The sequence below is a fragment of the Alnus glutinosa genome, chromosome 5 (assembly GCF_958979055.1).
Source record: "Alnus glutinosa chromosome 5, dhAlnGlut1.1, whole genome shotgun sequence".
Taxonomy (NCBI): domain Eukaryota; kingdom Viridiplantae; phylum Streptophyta; class Magnoliopsida; order Fagales; family Betulaceae; genus Alnus; species Alnus glutinosa.
The window spans coordinates 29463388-29478249 of record NC_084890.1 but is presented as its reverse complement, the minus strand read 5'-3'; the positions used below and the strand labels follow the sequence as shown (position 1 = coordinate 29478249).

At 34.3% G+C, this 14862-nt stretch overlaps 3 long non-coding RNA genes across 3 annotated transcripts; 1 reads left to right on the top strand and 2 right to left on the bottom strand.

The window, feature by feature from the left end:
* Positions 1-4419: 4419 nt before the first annotated feature.
* Positions 4420-5731, bottom strand: LOC133869650 (uncharacterized). The gene is made up of 2 exons (XR_009900488.1): positions 5207-5731; positions 4420-4808 (listed from the first exon to the last, which is right to left on the bottom strand). It is a non-coding gene; the product is annotated as an uncharacterized LOC133869650 (long non-coding RNA).
* A 691-nt stretch (positions 5732-6422) lies between these two features.
* Positions 6423-10397, bottom strand: LOC133869517 (uncharacterized). Its single transcript, XR_009900463.1, has 3 exons — positions 9780-10397; positions 7976-8074; positions 6423-6702 (listed from the first exon to the last, which is right to left on the bottom strand). It is a non-coding gene; the product is annotated as an uncharacterized LOC133869517 (long non-coding RNA).
* A 1277-nt stretch (positions 10398-11674) lies between these two features.
* On the top strand, positions 11675-12127 carry LOC133869655 (uncharacterized). Its single transcript, XR_009900489.1, has 3 exons — positions 11675-11746; positions 11850-11921; positions 12055-12127. It is a non-coding gene; the product is annotated as an uncharacterized LOC133869655 (long non-coding RNA).
* The last annotated feature ends 2735 nt before the right edge of the window (positions 12128-14862 follow it).

Below are 14862 nucleotides of genomic sequence, written 5' to 3'. Positions count from 1 at the left end.
GTAGTTTGAGGGGAGTTATGTATATTTTTCCTAAAAAAATAAAATTAAAATTAAAATTAAAAAAAAAGGTAAAGTTTGTTAAATTACCAATTGTTCTAAAAACTTAAACTTATAGGAAGAGGTAAATTTAATCACTTAATCAATATATTAACTCTCCCCCTCACATGTAATATTTAATTGAGTCAATGTGCCCAACAATAACAAAAATACCCTTCATAAAATAATAAAAATTGTTAAAAACATAACAAAAAAAAATATATTTTTTATTTTAATAAAAAACCAAAAAATTATTTTTTAATTTTGTTTTATATGATTTCAGTTTGGGACACTCCTTGAATTTTCATCTTTCTTATTTTTCTTTATTTTTTTTTTTCAATCTTTTTATTTTTATTTTTTTTTTCGAATTTACTTAACCCTTTTTAGGATTATTTTTGTGTTTTTGTTGGCTTTAGGGGGACATTGACATTTTTTGGTAATTTAGGGAGGACATTGACACAAGTGGTAGTTAGGGAGATACATTGACAATAGAATGATAGTTTGAGGGAGGTATGTGTATTTTTTTCAAAAAAAAAAAAAAAAAATGTAAAGTTTGTTAAATTACCAATTGTGCTAAAAGCTTAAGCTAGCTTATAGGAATAGATAAATTTAATCACTTAATCAATACATTAACACTTTCCCTCACATGTAATTTTTAATTGAAATGAGAGGTAAATGATGGAGTCTAAATTCAAACTCAGGACATTTAGCTTTGATACCATGTTAAATCATAACTTGTCTTAAAAGCTTAAACTTATAAGAAGAGGTAAATTTAATCACTTAATTAATACTTTAACAAAGTTTACATATCCTCCTCAAACTACTACCTAATAGACAATATCTCTCTCAAATTTTTAATTTAAAGACAATGCCCAAAACTACCAAAATTGTCAATGTTCCATCAATGGCAAAAATACCCTTAATAAAATAATAATAATAATAATAATAATAATAATAATAATAATAATAATAATAATAATAATAATTAAAAAAAAACAAAATACATAAAAACCAAGAGTGGCCAAATTTAAAAATTAAAAGAAAAATTAAAAAGCTTTTCTATTTCTTTTTTTTTTTATATATAAAAAAAATGTTTTTGTTTTTTTTTTTTTCAGAAATTTTCATTTTTTTTTTTAAAAAAAAAAACTTACAAACTTCTTCTTTCTTTTTTTTTTTTTAAGAAAAAATTAAAAATTTCTTTTAAAAAAAGTAATTTTTTTTGAAAATAATTTTTGTTTTATTAAAAAAATTGTAAGGTTGGTTTTGTCTTTTTTTGGCCTTGGGGTACATTCACAATATTTTGGTAGTACGTCAACTTTTTTTAAAAGAAAGAAAGAAAAAAAAAAAAAAAGAACATACCGGATCGGATTTGGTGGGGACAAAGATGCTTGGTTCTTAACCATTATGAATCAAAAAATTGGAGTAAGATTTCAGAATTGGCCTCGTTTAATTATATATGTCACTATGGACAAAAATGGTCATTATGGACAAAAATGCTTGGTTCCTAACCATTAGAAGCTACACCTGCTGCTTGTCCAACGAACGGTATGCCTTTTTTTAAAACTTGTAAGTTGTAAATTAGATTTGCTAATCCCCATGCCCTTGGCCACGTTGAGATGTCGAGAAATATGGAGGCTAGAGTATTGAGAGGAAATGAGCGGTGCAAGGGGAATGGTATTACGAGAGAGACAAGTGTGGGTTTCTTAAATATTACGCATGTCTTCAAAGTTCAAACTTGGGGGTTCTTTTGTATATACTACAACCGCCTACTCCTAAAATTGATAATCGTCATGTCATAGATGGTTAGCAATTTTTTCCAACCTACTTTAAAAGCGGTTACGTGATTAGCCGATTAGCCGTTAGTAGATAATGGCCGGTTACTAACCTACTTGGCATGAGTTTATTTACCGCCTTTTCACCCATACTTGGCATGAGTTTAGTCTAGTAAAAATGAGTGCTGAAGCTGCCCCATGCATGCTATGTTGGGGTAATATCAAAATACCATGATACATTTGTAATGAGCAACAAAAATACAATTCTACAATTGCTATCATTTGTGTCCCATGGGCACAAATAGTGATTTTGTTGCCTTCAACACTTTAAGATTAACTTAGAATACTCATTGGCAGCTAATTATAGGTCACTACAATATTAACTATACCAGTTATAAATGCTACTACTATTATCTACCATAATAACACAACGGCTATAAACAAATCTTTTTCAGTCTCAAGACTATTACATTATTTCAAAAGTACAAACAAGGAAGACTTATACACAAACTAGATGTTCTCATATTAGCTACGTATCCTGTAGAAATTTCAATTTGATCTTGTTGAGTGTGGCTAAAATATTTTTTGGCGACTCCGAGTACTGAAGAAATTCAAAGAAGCCCATCGGGCTTGCATGATTTTATATGGCTCATCACATTTTGTTAGTACATAAAAAATGAAGTACAAAGATGTACTTCTTAGAAAATTCCTAGAACTGCTTTTATCTTCCAACAATCTTTAGAAAATTTAACATCTAGAATTCCTAGTACTGCTTTGCATAACACGTGGCTGTACTGGGTTTGCATAGTATAGTTGCATCACAAAATTTTGCATTGGGCAGACAGAGCCAGGATTTCTCAGATCTGCCTCTTCATCTGCGAGTATAGCCTTTTAAAAATTCTGATATGGTCCAAAGTTCATTGTTAGAATTTTGTGGGATATAAAATTTATTTCTTCAAACAACAATCACTTGTTTATTTGAGGATGAGGTCATCCTTTAAAGATGCATATTTACAGTGCTCTAGGTCTAGTATACATTTCTGGAAAAGTAAAAAGTCAGTCAACATGACGAACTAAAAGGGGACTATTATACCCGGTTCACTAAATAACCCATGTTTCATGAAACCCAAAGATGGCTTTTAAGATCATTCACTTAAATCAGGAAATTTTCACTATGAAATCACCAGGTTAGAACCAATAATCTTGTCACTCCTCATGGGTATGAATCATTAACAGTATGATGCATTGTACGGGAATCAAACTCCTAAACACATACCCACCTCCAATCTCATGTAAAATAGACCACAACGACCCTGAGCTAAGTTGGAAAAGTTAGATTTCGAAAGTAATTTGCAATTAGTTACAGCATACCTATAGTTCAAATGTTTGACAAAATTATACCTCATACATGCAAAATCTGTTAGCTTTTGTACATCTTTAAGAAGATCAGGTCAGTTACAATGACTAAATTATATTAAAATCACTCAAATCCCTATCCATTTGAGCAAGTAGCAAGAGGATGTCTGGTGCACATGACAGAATAAAAGGGGAGTAAAAAATCAGTTTGGGGTGATTATAAAAATGGACAAAAATTATTCAAGACATCAGACAGAGAAGTCCCATATTCTGCATCCCTATGTTCTACTGATATGTATGTTTTCCGACGGAGAGGAGAGAGAGAGAGAGAGAGAGAGAGAGAGAGAGATTAACAGCTAGTATAAGAAAACATTTTACATCTAAACAAATTTTGGACATTTCATGAGCAAACCAGGATGGCACAAAAAAAGAAAATGAAACATGGTAGATAATTTATTAGAGTATCAATTCAATATAGATCTTATAGATGCCAAACTATACAAAACACGGTGCAAGAGATATGTAGTTTTACGTGCAATATAAAATAAGTGTAGAAATTGTCAAACAAAACCAAATAATCAAGGAAGACATGACTAGTTTTTGAGTTGATAAAAAAAAAAAAATGTTCTAGGCACAGGCCACACCTTTGATAAAGAACTGGATGGTGAGGCATACACCTAGAAACTGCAACTTAACTTTGCACTGCCTCAAGGTGTACAAGCACCTCACTCTGAGGTGATCTCAAAGTAAACTTCAGAAAAAGCATCTATTACAACCTATATGACCTCAGGAGAATTTCATAGCAACAACAGACCTTATCATTCCTTTTTAGATAGTCACTGGTTTGAGGTGAATTTTGAATGTATTAATGCAAAAGGATTGTTCAAACATCTATTATAACAAATGGCAATAATTATGATTACCAGAACAACAGAAATGCTAGAATCAAGTGATTAGATTGAGTAAAACATAAAGGATAAAATGAGGAGCATTATCTCTTCAATTGATATCAAACTACTAAGCTGCAGTACAGCCAATAATAATACCTATGCACTGCTGCAATACCACTACTACTATTGCACATTCAATTGGGAAAATGCCATACCACAATACCATCTGGTACTGGTTCCTTGATTCAAACAGAGAACCAGTACCAGATGGAACACTTTAAATTGGAGAGAATTCGACTCACTAGTAACTAAGTTTCAGACTTACAACTAGAAAAATACCACAATACTTGGTTCAATTGAGAAAATGATGAAAGAAGGAAATTCCTCTAAAAAATTATTCCAATTAGCAAACTATAGATGCACACTAGATGCATCAGTGAGACAGAATTTGAGCTCCTATGAGGCTGACAGCCAAGATTCTATTAGGTGTGTTAAGAATGATCCAATTCAGTGTGAAAGCAAGATAATAAGTGAAAGAGTTGGGTTTCAGATACAAAGATTCTGACATCTAGGACATATTACATGATTTACTGTGTGTTTCCCTCAAGCACCGAAGAAATCTGCACTGTTACATTTTCTGTCTGCTGTTCCAGTCAAGTGGCCTTTCTGTTCAACTCTTTGTGCAGAATCAAAGTGAATGACTTACTCACAGAGCAATCCAAAAGAATAGGGAAAAGACCAAAATCGACTTGAACTGAAAAAGAAAAGCCATACACACACACACACACAAAAAAAAAAAAAATTGTTAATAAATTACACAATTTCAATGGGAAATCTCTTGGCCTTTCGTGTGTTAAACAGAATGCCCAAGAAAGAACACAAATAAACAAACCCCAAATAACAAAAACCCAAATTTTCCAACAAATATTGAACCTCTAACTAATTTCCCAACAAATCTTGAACCTTTAATGAACCCAATCCAAACGAAAATTTAGGGTTTTTCACATATGAGCCTCCAACAATTATTTTAAATAATCGAAATCCACCACATTCACTCAACAAATTCAAACCATAAATTGAAATCGACCACATTCACTACGAGAAAAAAACATGAATCAATGGACCAGGAAGAGTGAAAATATAAAAACACACCGATTGATTAGAGGGAGGCGAGCTGGTGGGCTGAGCGGGCAGTTGGCGTCGATCAACGGCTGTGGAGTGGCGTTTTCCCGTAGATGTTTTGTGAGAGAGAGCGATAGAGCAACAAAACTTGGACACCAGAATCTGATCGTGAGAGGCAGAGCTTATTACTTCATTCCTAGCGTAAATTCCAAAGAATCCACAACATTAGTTTCATCCATTTTCACACCTGGGTGGTGGGATTATAGTGTCAAATGTCGACTACACACATTGGCTGATTCTTGTAGGTACAGCTTTTGCAAAACCAAGATAGTTTGAGCCAACTTTGTTTCCAAATCATGTACTGAAGTTCCCTCAGAAGCACTTGTGGTAGTTTTGTCAAATTCTTGATCATGCTGGCGAAGAATCGCTTCGTGTTCATGGTTTTTGCATTGAGTTGCTTCAGGTTGCTGAGATTCGCAAAGGCAGTGGTACCCCAAGGACAAGGTACGAGCTTGCTCTTCCGTTGTAGTTGGTATACAGGGGAAAGAAACGAAAAGTTTGAATCTTGGGGAGTTGGTCAAACTGGGTGTCACCCATTAACTGTTTGGACTAGTTGGGCTTAGCTTATCATTTTTCATAGTAAGATATGAAAGTACTATGCATTGATCTTCTTTTTTTTTCATTGAATTATTTGGTGACCAAACAGAAAATTGGGGGTTTCCCCATTGAAATTTATTATTATGGTGCTTCACTAGTGCATGATTCTCTGGTGCTGTCTAATTAAATGGGCTACGTTCTAATTAGTGTGATTCTCACATGTTTATAGGTCTAAATTCACATAATTCTAGCAAAATTGAGTCAAATCTTCTATCTTATGAATGATTTTACATCTCCGTATGATTGTCAAAAAAATATAATTTTTTTATTAATTAATTTAAGTTAACTCATCTAAGCCTTCATCTACGAATCTATATATGTTTAGTGTTATTTTGTTTCAGGTTAGTGAAAATTTTTGTTGACTATACATTGTAATGAAGGCCACCAAACATTATTTTCAAAAGCTGCCTTTTTTACATCAATGATGTGACGACCCGTTTTTTTTTTTTTTTTTTTATAAAACGTAAAACGAGTCATCGCAGTGGCACGACTACGTGTCGCTCAGCCAACATATGGCACATGCCCCATAACATGTACCTGATAATCAGAGTATAACATACATCTATCTATGCAGCAGAAAACATAAATCTGAATAGCGGAAATTACAACTTATACATCTATCACAAGTTAATTACAACAAAGAGCCATTTAACATCTATCTGTTTGAGTCTTATTAACACTATAACAATAATGGCTTAACAAAGAATAAGTGACACAAACGTCACAAGCCATACCAAACCTATAAAATAGTGGACAACCCGTGGTCCGACAATTACAACTGTCGCGGCGAGCTTCAGTCATAATATCCCAAGCACATTGCTACCGACCCATCGACTATACCGAAGTACCTGCAGCCAAAGAAACATCATCTACACGGTTGTGGTGGTATCCACATCCGCATAGGTGAAATAATGAGTTCACCGCCTTAGTATACCTCATACTAAGACTTCAGTGGTATAAGACTAACTGAGTTTTCACAAAGAACCAACCTTTATATTATTTTAGTCGTGCGAGCACTATATTAGCCACAATTTACCAACAGCTAATGCAGCAAACACCGACTATTTAGAAAACATTTAAAACATACTATATAGCTGTGAACATATGTAGAAGTTCCAGACATCCCTCCTTGGAAGTTTCTACATATAGACCCCTCTATAATAATACTTTTCACCGGTCGCTTGGACATATGTGCACACGATCACTCCATCACAGATATCACGTATACACATAGGTCTTAAGCAAAGAACATGGCATCTTACTTTTCCGTACTAGGATAACATCCTTCAACAAAACACTCGCAACACCATCTCTAATCGTATTCCAGCTTCGTGCCTTGACGTCAGTAGATCATGAGAGCACTAGAGTTAAACTCAATCATGCTAACACGTCTTTCCTGAAGAACAAGAACAGTCAACCTTCCTACTCATAGACATGACATTACTCGCACCTGGGTAGTCATGTATCCATGTACTTTCAAGTTCAATGTATGATATTAACACATGACTATCCGATAGAAATATACATAAGATCTTTTCATGAAGACTCTTATGCATACCAATACGTCTAGCAAAACTACTCATAACATAAAAACCTCTCTCACAAAACAATGCTATATATGCTATGCATGCCTCAATGTGTTGCTGATACTGCCTCAATGTGCTGATACTGTTACTCTGCTGATACTGTTACTCTGATATGTATGCTCTATACTACATGCTCAATGTTCCGTGCTTGACCAGTATATATTTCCTACTGTGTCACGCTGAAATTATGCAGTTGAAATCACGCCCTTTTAAAACTAAACAAATCCAGCATTTTACCCAACACTTTGAAATCATTCAAAACTTAGTTTCTTTATCAAATCTACGCAGTTTCAACATGACATGTTCTCAAACAATTTGCATAATTTAAATCTCAACCGCAAAACATACTCAAACACTTTAAATCAATTAAAAGCTTTCCCTCATGCATCAATTCTTAAACATCATTGATAATATTTGAACATAATCGAAACTAAACAAATCACCTCAAAACATACATTTCATCATATGGTTGGTTCGGTTTCATAAACAACATATATATTCTTATCAATCCAATACATATAAAAATATATATTTTCTCAGTGAGTGGAATACCCACCTTGGCTGCATTAGACTCCTGACTCGAACTCCCACTGGATTCCAATTACTCGAACTCTACCTTGGAGAACCCATCGAAGTTTCCAATTACAACACAATCCTGCAAACATTGGTATCGTTAGACTATGCTATTGAATCACATACTCTATGACATCCTAACTACCCGCGTGCTCACACGTCACATCACTCGCTTCTAAAGCTAGCTAGGTATCCTAAACTACTATTAGGCTAATCATTGGTTATAGGTTCTTATTATATCTTGCTTATTAATTAGGAGATGTATTTACTATTTTATTTGCCTACATATTATTTATTACATCACATTACCATTGTGAATCCATTAATGGTTTGTTGCTTATTTACTAAGTTCACAATATTTATACTTAAGCCATATACATGTATTTGTATACATATATACATACACATACAACGCTTAAGCCTAACCAATAATACACTAAAATAACTCATAGTAGAGAACCTATTAAATTCCAATAAATCATTTGCACTCTCTTTTGTATGGTATCATTAACCCATTCTCTATTTCCACCTCATTCGCCATTTACACCAAAAGGATCTAACATATTAACTTCAACATCATAGTTCACTCCAAATCAACACCAAATTTGGATTCAACAACATACACACATCAAAGCCATAAAACCAACTCTAAGGGTACCAATTCGGTAATTCTCAACAAAGCCCTCAAAATCAATCTCCAACAACTCTAGGAGACCAATCCTAACTAATTTCAGCACCCATACACAAGCCATCTTTGGATAACACCCAACCATTTCCAAATGAAATTAACCGGAACCCATCCTTAACCAAGTTCCACCAACAAGACTCAATAAAACATCATCAAATCAACCATCAATGAAAAAATCCAGAATTTCATCAATAAACCCAACAATTTTCCATCCTGAAACTAACACCCAAAAATCACATCTCAAACAAAACCTCGATTCAGTAACTCTATTCACAACTCAAGCAATATCATCAAATTTGCCAACAACAAAATCCAGCATCTCTACCATTCAAAGCCAAGCAAAACGCCCATCCAAAATGATAACCCATCACCAACAAACCTCATGAAAATCAAACCCAAATGGATGCTAAAAAGGACCCAAAACAAATTCCAAAACAATCCATCCAAGAAGAAATTCCAGAATCTCACAATCCAAACAACTCAATCATTTAATGAAATTAAAGAACTAAAACACCAACTAAAACTACCAATCCGACCAGATTTGGTTCTACTAAAACATCCATCAAATTAAAATGTCAAACCACATCAAAACTCAATTTCAAGAACACTAACAACCAACATGGTTCAACCTCATAAAACCAAATGGAAATTCCATCACCACCACCCCATTCCATTCGGCTATACTAAGAAAATATTCAATACCAATCCATAATCACTTCAAATCAGTCCATCTAAACCACTCCAATTCAACCTATCTCCACCAAAACTCACATGGTTAACACAAGAACTCAACCAGAAATTCCACCATTCATAGCCCTGCAAAACAACCCTTCTAAACATCTCCTTACACAACCCACATCAAGAGATTAGCAAAACCCCATCACGGTACACATATTAATAACACCAAGAATCATATAATCACATACCCACCGAATTTACCCAATCAACAAAAATCATCTAAATCAAACCCCATAAACTCCATATCCATTTTCGGATTCAACCCAAAAAGACTCACTCTAAATCAACGAAGAACAGCAAATCATCAACACCCAATTTATTCATCAATAACAAAAACCATATAAAACCATTAAGAATTTACCTCGATGATTTTGCGTTCAATAACAGAGAAATCCGCCGGAAAACGCCACTGGCAGTCGCCGGAAAACGCCCTTAGAGAACCGGGTTCTGGATCTTGGGTCTCACGATCACGGGTTTCACTCTCGGGTTCCATGGGTTGTGGGTCTTCGTCGTTCAACGGGTCTCCATTGGAAATCCACTAGAACCGCCGGAAATCGGCCTCCAAACACCGGAAATCGCATCGGACCTCGCCATTGAAGATCGGGTCGCACGGGTCCTCCCGAATTTGTCGGGTTTAGCTCACGGGTCGCGGGTCTTCTCTCCCGGGTCTGGCGGGTTACGGGTCACGAGCTCGCCGGAATCTCCACTGGAACCGTCGGTTTTCGGTTCTAGCCACCGTCCCCAGAGGATCGGGTCCCCTGGGTTCCGAGTCTCCCCGCACGAGCCACCGGATCCTCTCTTCTCAATCTCGTTCTCTCGTCTCATCTCACTGTCTCTCGACTCTCTTTCCCTCTCAATCTCCCTGAATCTCTCCCTCTCTCTATTGCTGTCTCCGTGGGTCGCTCGGCAGAAGAACGAAGAAGAAAAGAAGAAGTAAGAAGAAAGGGAGAAGAAGAATAGAAGAGAAAAGAAAATAGGAAGAGGGGGGGGGGGGGGGGGTGCTGATGCGTGATTGAGGGAGGAATATCTCCCCATTAATCCATAGCCACACACGTGGCTATGGATAAGGCCAAACTTTGGTCTTATTTAATACTAGTCCCTATCATTTCTAAATTACACTATTACCCTATCTTATTTTATTATCTTATCCTAAACTCATTTTATTTTAGATAACACAAATATTATCACTTAAAACCTAATTATTAATCTCATCTTATTTAAAAATATAAATCATTAAATGCTAAATACCTTATTATTTTTCTTGGTCTTTACACATGACATCTGCAATATATTGTAAAATGCTAACAGCATGTCATGATTGATCTACTTCTCATGATAGTAGTTACCTATATTTACTATCTAATAACTCATTTATTATAGAGTGCTCAAGTTCTATAGTCTTCCTGGCATGCTTCCACCTCAACTGGTGAAGCTTCCTCACCTTCGAGAAATGTAAGATCTTTTTGAAATGCTTCAATTTCAAGTTTGATGGTAATATTTTACAGCACTAATGTCTAACACAATTCAATAGAATTTAATAAAAACTATTTTTTCAGCATTTTCAATTTACACTGGTTGTCCTCTCATTGTAGTGATTTTGCTTACAACTATCTCAATGGGACAATACCACTGGAATGGGCTTCAATGCGATTAACTTCTATGTGAGCTCTTCTATTTTATATTGATTAAGTTTTGATTTAGCTGCTTTTCTCTTAAATTAACCAGCAAGTAATGTGCAGCTCAGTTCTTGGGAATCACTTATTAGGGGAGATTCCAAAGGAATTGGAAAATATTACCAGTCTCACATACCTGTACATTTTGAACTTTGGTTTGAAGTCTTCATGAGTAGGCTTGAGTTGTAAAATAAAAATAAAGTAGAAAGACTCTGGTTTTCTTGTGAAGTGTACTGCTATGACCTCAAACCTCTGAAACTTTTCGTGTTTTTTAATTGTTATATGGCCGTTTTGATACCCCTGCACTCCATAGTGATTTCTTGGATTGGTTTAATCATGAGTTTCTATTATGCTCTTTTAGTAATCTCAATATTCCTTTTTTATTTTTTATTTTCTTTTTCAAACAGAAGCCTTGAAGCAAACCAATCCTTTGGCATTGTTCCTCCTGAGCTTGGCAATTTTACCAATTTACAGACTTTGTAAGACATCTCATCTCTTCACTTTGGTAGGTTATAAATCTTTTTCTTGCTAACACATTTTTTAAGGATTTCGTTGGTTCATTGCTGCAATATTGTTATTGCTGGATGCTATCCTCCAATAATTTGACAGGAAACTTGCCGATGACTTTTGCCATGCTGGGAAGTCTAACAGATTTGTGAGAATTTATTATATATGCTTCTGTTGACACAATTCACTCCTCCTTTAAAGCATAAATGTAAACATTTCGCTGATGAACATCAATTTATTGCACAATGTAGTAGGATAAATGATAACAACTTCAGAGGAACAATACCTGATTTCATACAGAATTGGAAGCAACTGACAAGATTGTAAGATCCTAGTTTTTTTTTTTCAAGACATCTCAAGTTTTTTTTGAGTCTCCATAGCAGAAAAGCCTTTATTTTTTTTCTTTTTATGTATATTTTCTAATAGTTAGTCTCATTCAAATTTGAATTCTTGAAGAGAAATGCATGCAAGTGGACTGGAGGGACCCATCCCACCAAATATATCTCTTCTGAGTAATTTACAAGACTTGTGAGTAAAAAACCTTCTTACATTCATCCAGTTGCTTGATAGGATGCAACTTGATTTTTTTGGTATATTCAATCAACAATTTTGGCTCATGTGGCATCTTTGAAACAGGAGGCCAGGATTAGTGATATAGATGGGCCAAATCAGGATTTTCCTAAGTTGATAAACATGTCTGGCCTAGTAAGATTGTATGTTTAGTGCTTACATTGTCAACTATATATTCGATTTGATGATGCTTTATGTGATACAATTCAGTTATGTATTTTAGGGTTTTGAGAAACAGTAAGATTTTTGGGGAGATCCCTTCATACATCTGGACAATGAAGAATCTGCAATTGTTGTAAGTAGAGCATGTGACATATTGGAGTATGCTGTTTACTAGCTTGAATTAGGTAATCATATATTTATATAGACGTGTGTGTGTGTATCGATATTTACCTTCAGAATGCCTTTGATTTGGATGGTATTGTTTTCAAAGAACAAAAGAAAGCTGACAACAAGATGCTTCCAACGGTGTTATTTTTCCTAAACTGAAAATATAAAACAGTTTCAAGAAACTTTTTTGATGCTTTCTGAAAATAGGCTGTTTTCAAGAATAATTTTCCGAAACAATTTTTCAATTCAAAACATGTTTTGTAGTGCGTTTTGCACTGTTTTCTGTTTTGTGAGTTTTAAAAAAGGAACCAAACAGGTCCGAAATGTTTATAAACGCTTATGGATTCTAACAATTGGCATTGCTTCAAGCTTGTAATGATCGATTTCATCACCTAAACAATTAGACTGTCATAAAACATTGTAAAAGTTCATACAAGGAAGAAAAGCAATATATCAACATTAAAATTAGTGTGAAAGACCTCAAATAAAAGTAAAGGTGTAGAAAATAGTTTGAATGTGCTTAATATGTTATATCTTTGGGTGTCGGCGCATAGCTTGAGTAGTATGTCGTTCGCTAATTTTTTACTTTCTTGCTCGTTTCTTTCCTCTGATTAGGGGCACTTTTGTATACTTCATGTTTACTAGGGTTGTGCCCCTCTGCACTTTTTATTGAATTCTTACTTATAAAAAAAAGAAAAGAAAATAGTTTGAATGACGATGTAGAAAAAGTTCTAAATCTATTACAAAGATCGATATATTAAAAAACAATCTGGCTTCACAAACTATGAATATTGCACTCTCCTTAAGAAACCAAATTACAGAAACTGAAGACATCATTGAGAACAAATTAAATTTGTAGACACACTTACGCACATACTTATTATGATTGCACAACATATGGATGTGCTCTTGTTTGCACACCTGTAAGTTTTTGGTACACAAAATTGGCCAACCAATAAGATTGAAACAACAGAGAACTATAAGATGCAGGAAGTTGTGACATGTCAATTTACTAGTTAGCATAATTCTTTATTTTTATTTTACTTTTATAAGTATTTGACTTCAAGGGGAGGGGGAAATGAGAGATTCGAACTAGTCCGCTTTATGAGGCGTGGTTCCCAGCTGATTGAGCTATACTTTGAGACCAGTTGGCATAAATATGTTGCCCAAATTTCTTGCTGTTATCATTTTTCAATTCTTTTCTTATAATTGTTGTCTGCTTTGCTCCTATCTGGATGGTAACAGATTACTAGAAAGCATAGCATATTGATAGAAGCAATGTTTGCTTTCATGAGCGAAATAGCTTCTAGTAATGCTAAGTGAATAATGCCTTATTAACTAAGGTTATCTTTTCAAACTATAAAATTTTGAGTGCCCTTTCTTCTTCAACATACCAGGTTCTAAATTGTTCCAAGGTTGGATATTGATTATCTTGTCTCTTTGTGATTGTTGTAGTGATGTCAGTTTCAACAATTTGGTTGGGGAGATTCCCACCAATATCAAGTTAGAGCGCCTGAAGTTCCTGTAAGTATATCGAAATAGAGGCTGTAATTGATTGTATATTTTGACTTTCATCAGTAACATACTTTAATATCATTTCCAAGTCTGGACAACTTGATTTATATAGACACAAACACCTGAACGCACAACTGCACACATGCACCTCATTTTTATTTTATTTTTTTTATAATCAAACTTGCTATTTGGTGCAGAACCATGTCATATATCTCTTACCAAATGCAACCATAGATTTCTGACAGGATTTGGTCAATTGCTTTTGCATTCTAGTATTTTTAATACATACTAAACATTTGATGTTGCTTCTGTTAGCTTTTTAACTGGCAACTTGCTAAGCGGAAATGTACCGGATTCAATCTTGATGGAAGGAAGTAACATGTATGTTTCTTATCTGGGATGCTTTTTCTGTTTATTTTCATCTTTTTGATATATTTGCAATCCACCTCATAAATGCACTATTTCTCTTTGGTAGTCCTTTTTAATGTATGTTTTTGAATTAAAGAGAGAATTTTCCCAAATATTTTTTTATATTTAATATAATTTAATTGTTTTGCCTGTTGAATTGAGAGCCACTACAAGCACTAGACTACTATGGACAAAATGTCAGTCGGCATGTCTTCCTAAAGGGATAGATGAAAAATTTGAAGGCTCAATTTATTTGTCGCAAGATGAAAACTGAGAAGATGTCCCTTTTTTAATTAAGAAAATATTTTGTATACAAAGATTTTAAATTCAATTTACATATGAGAAAGTCGAATAGTTTCATGCTACCATTTCTAATTCTATTTTGCAAATAAAACTTCCATACAATTTTTCTTGATATTAAGCTCCCACATTTTTTACTGT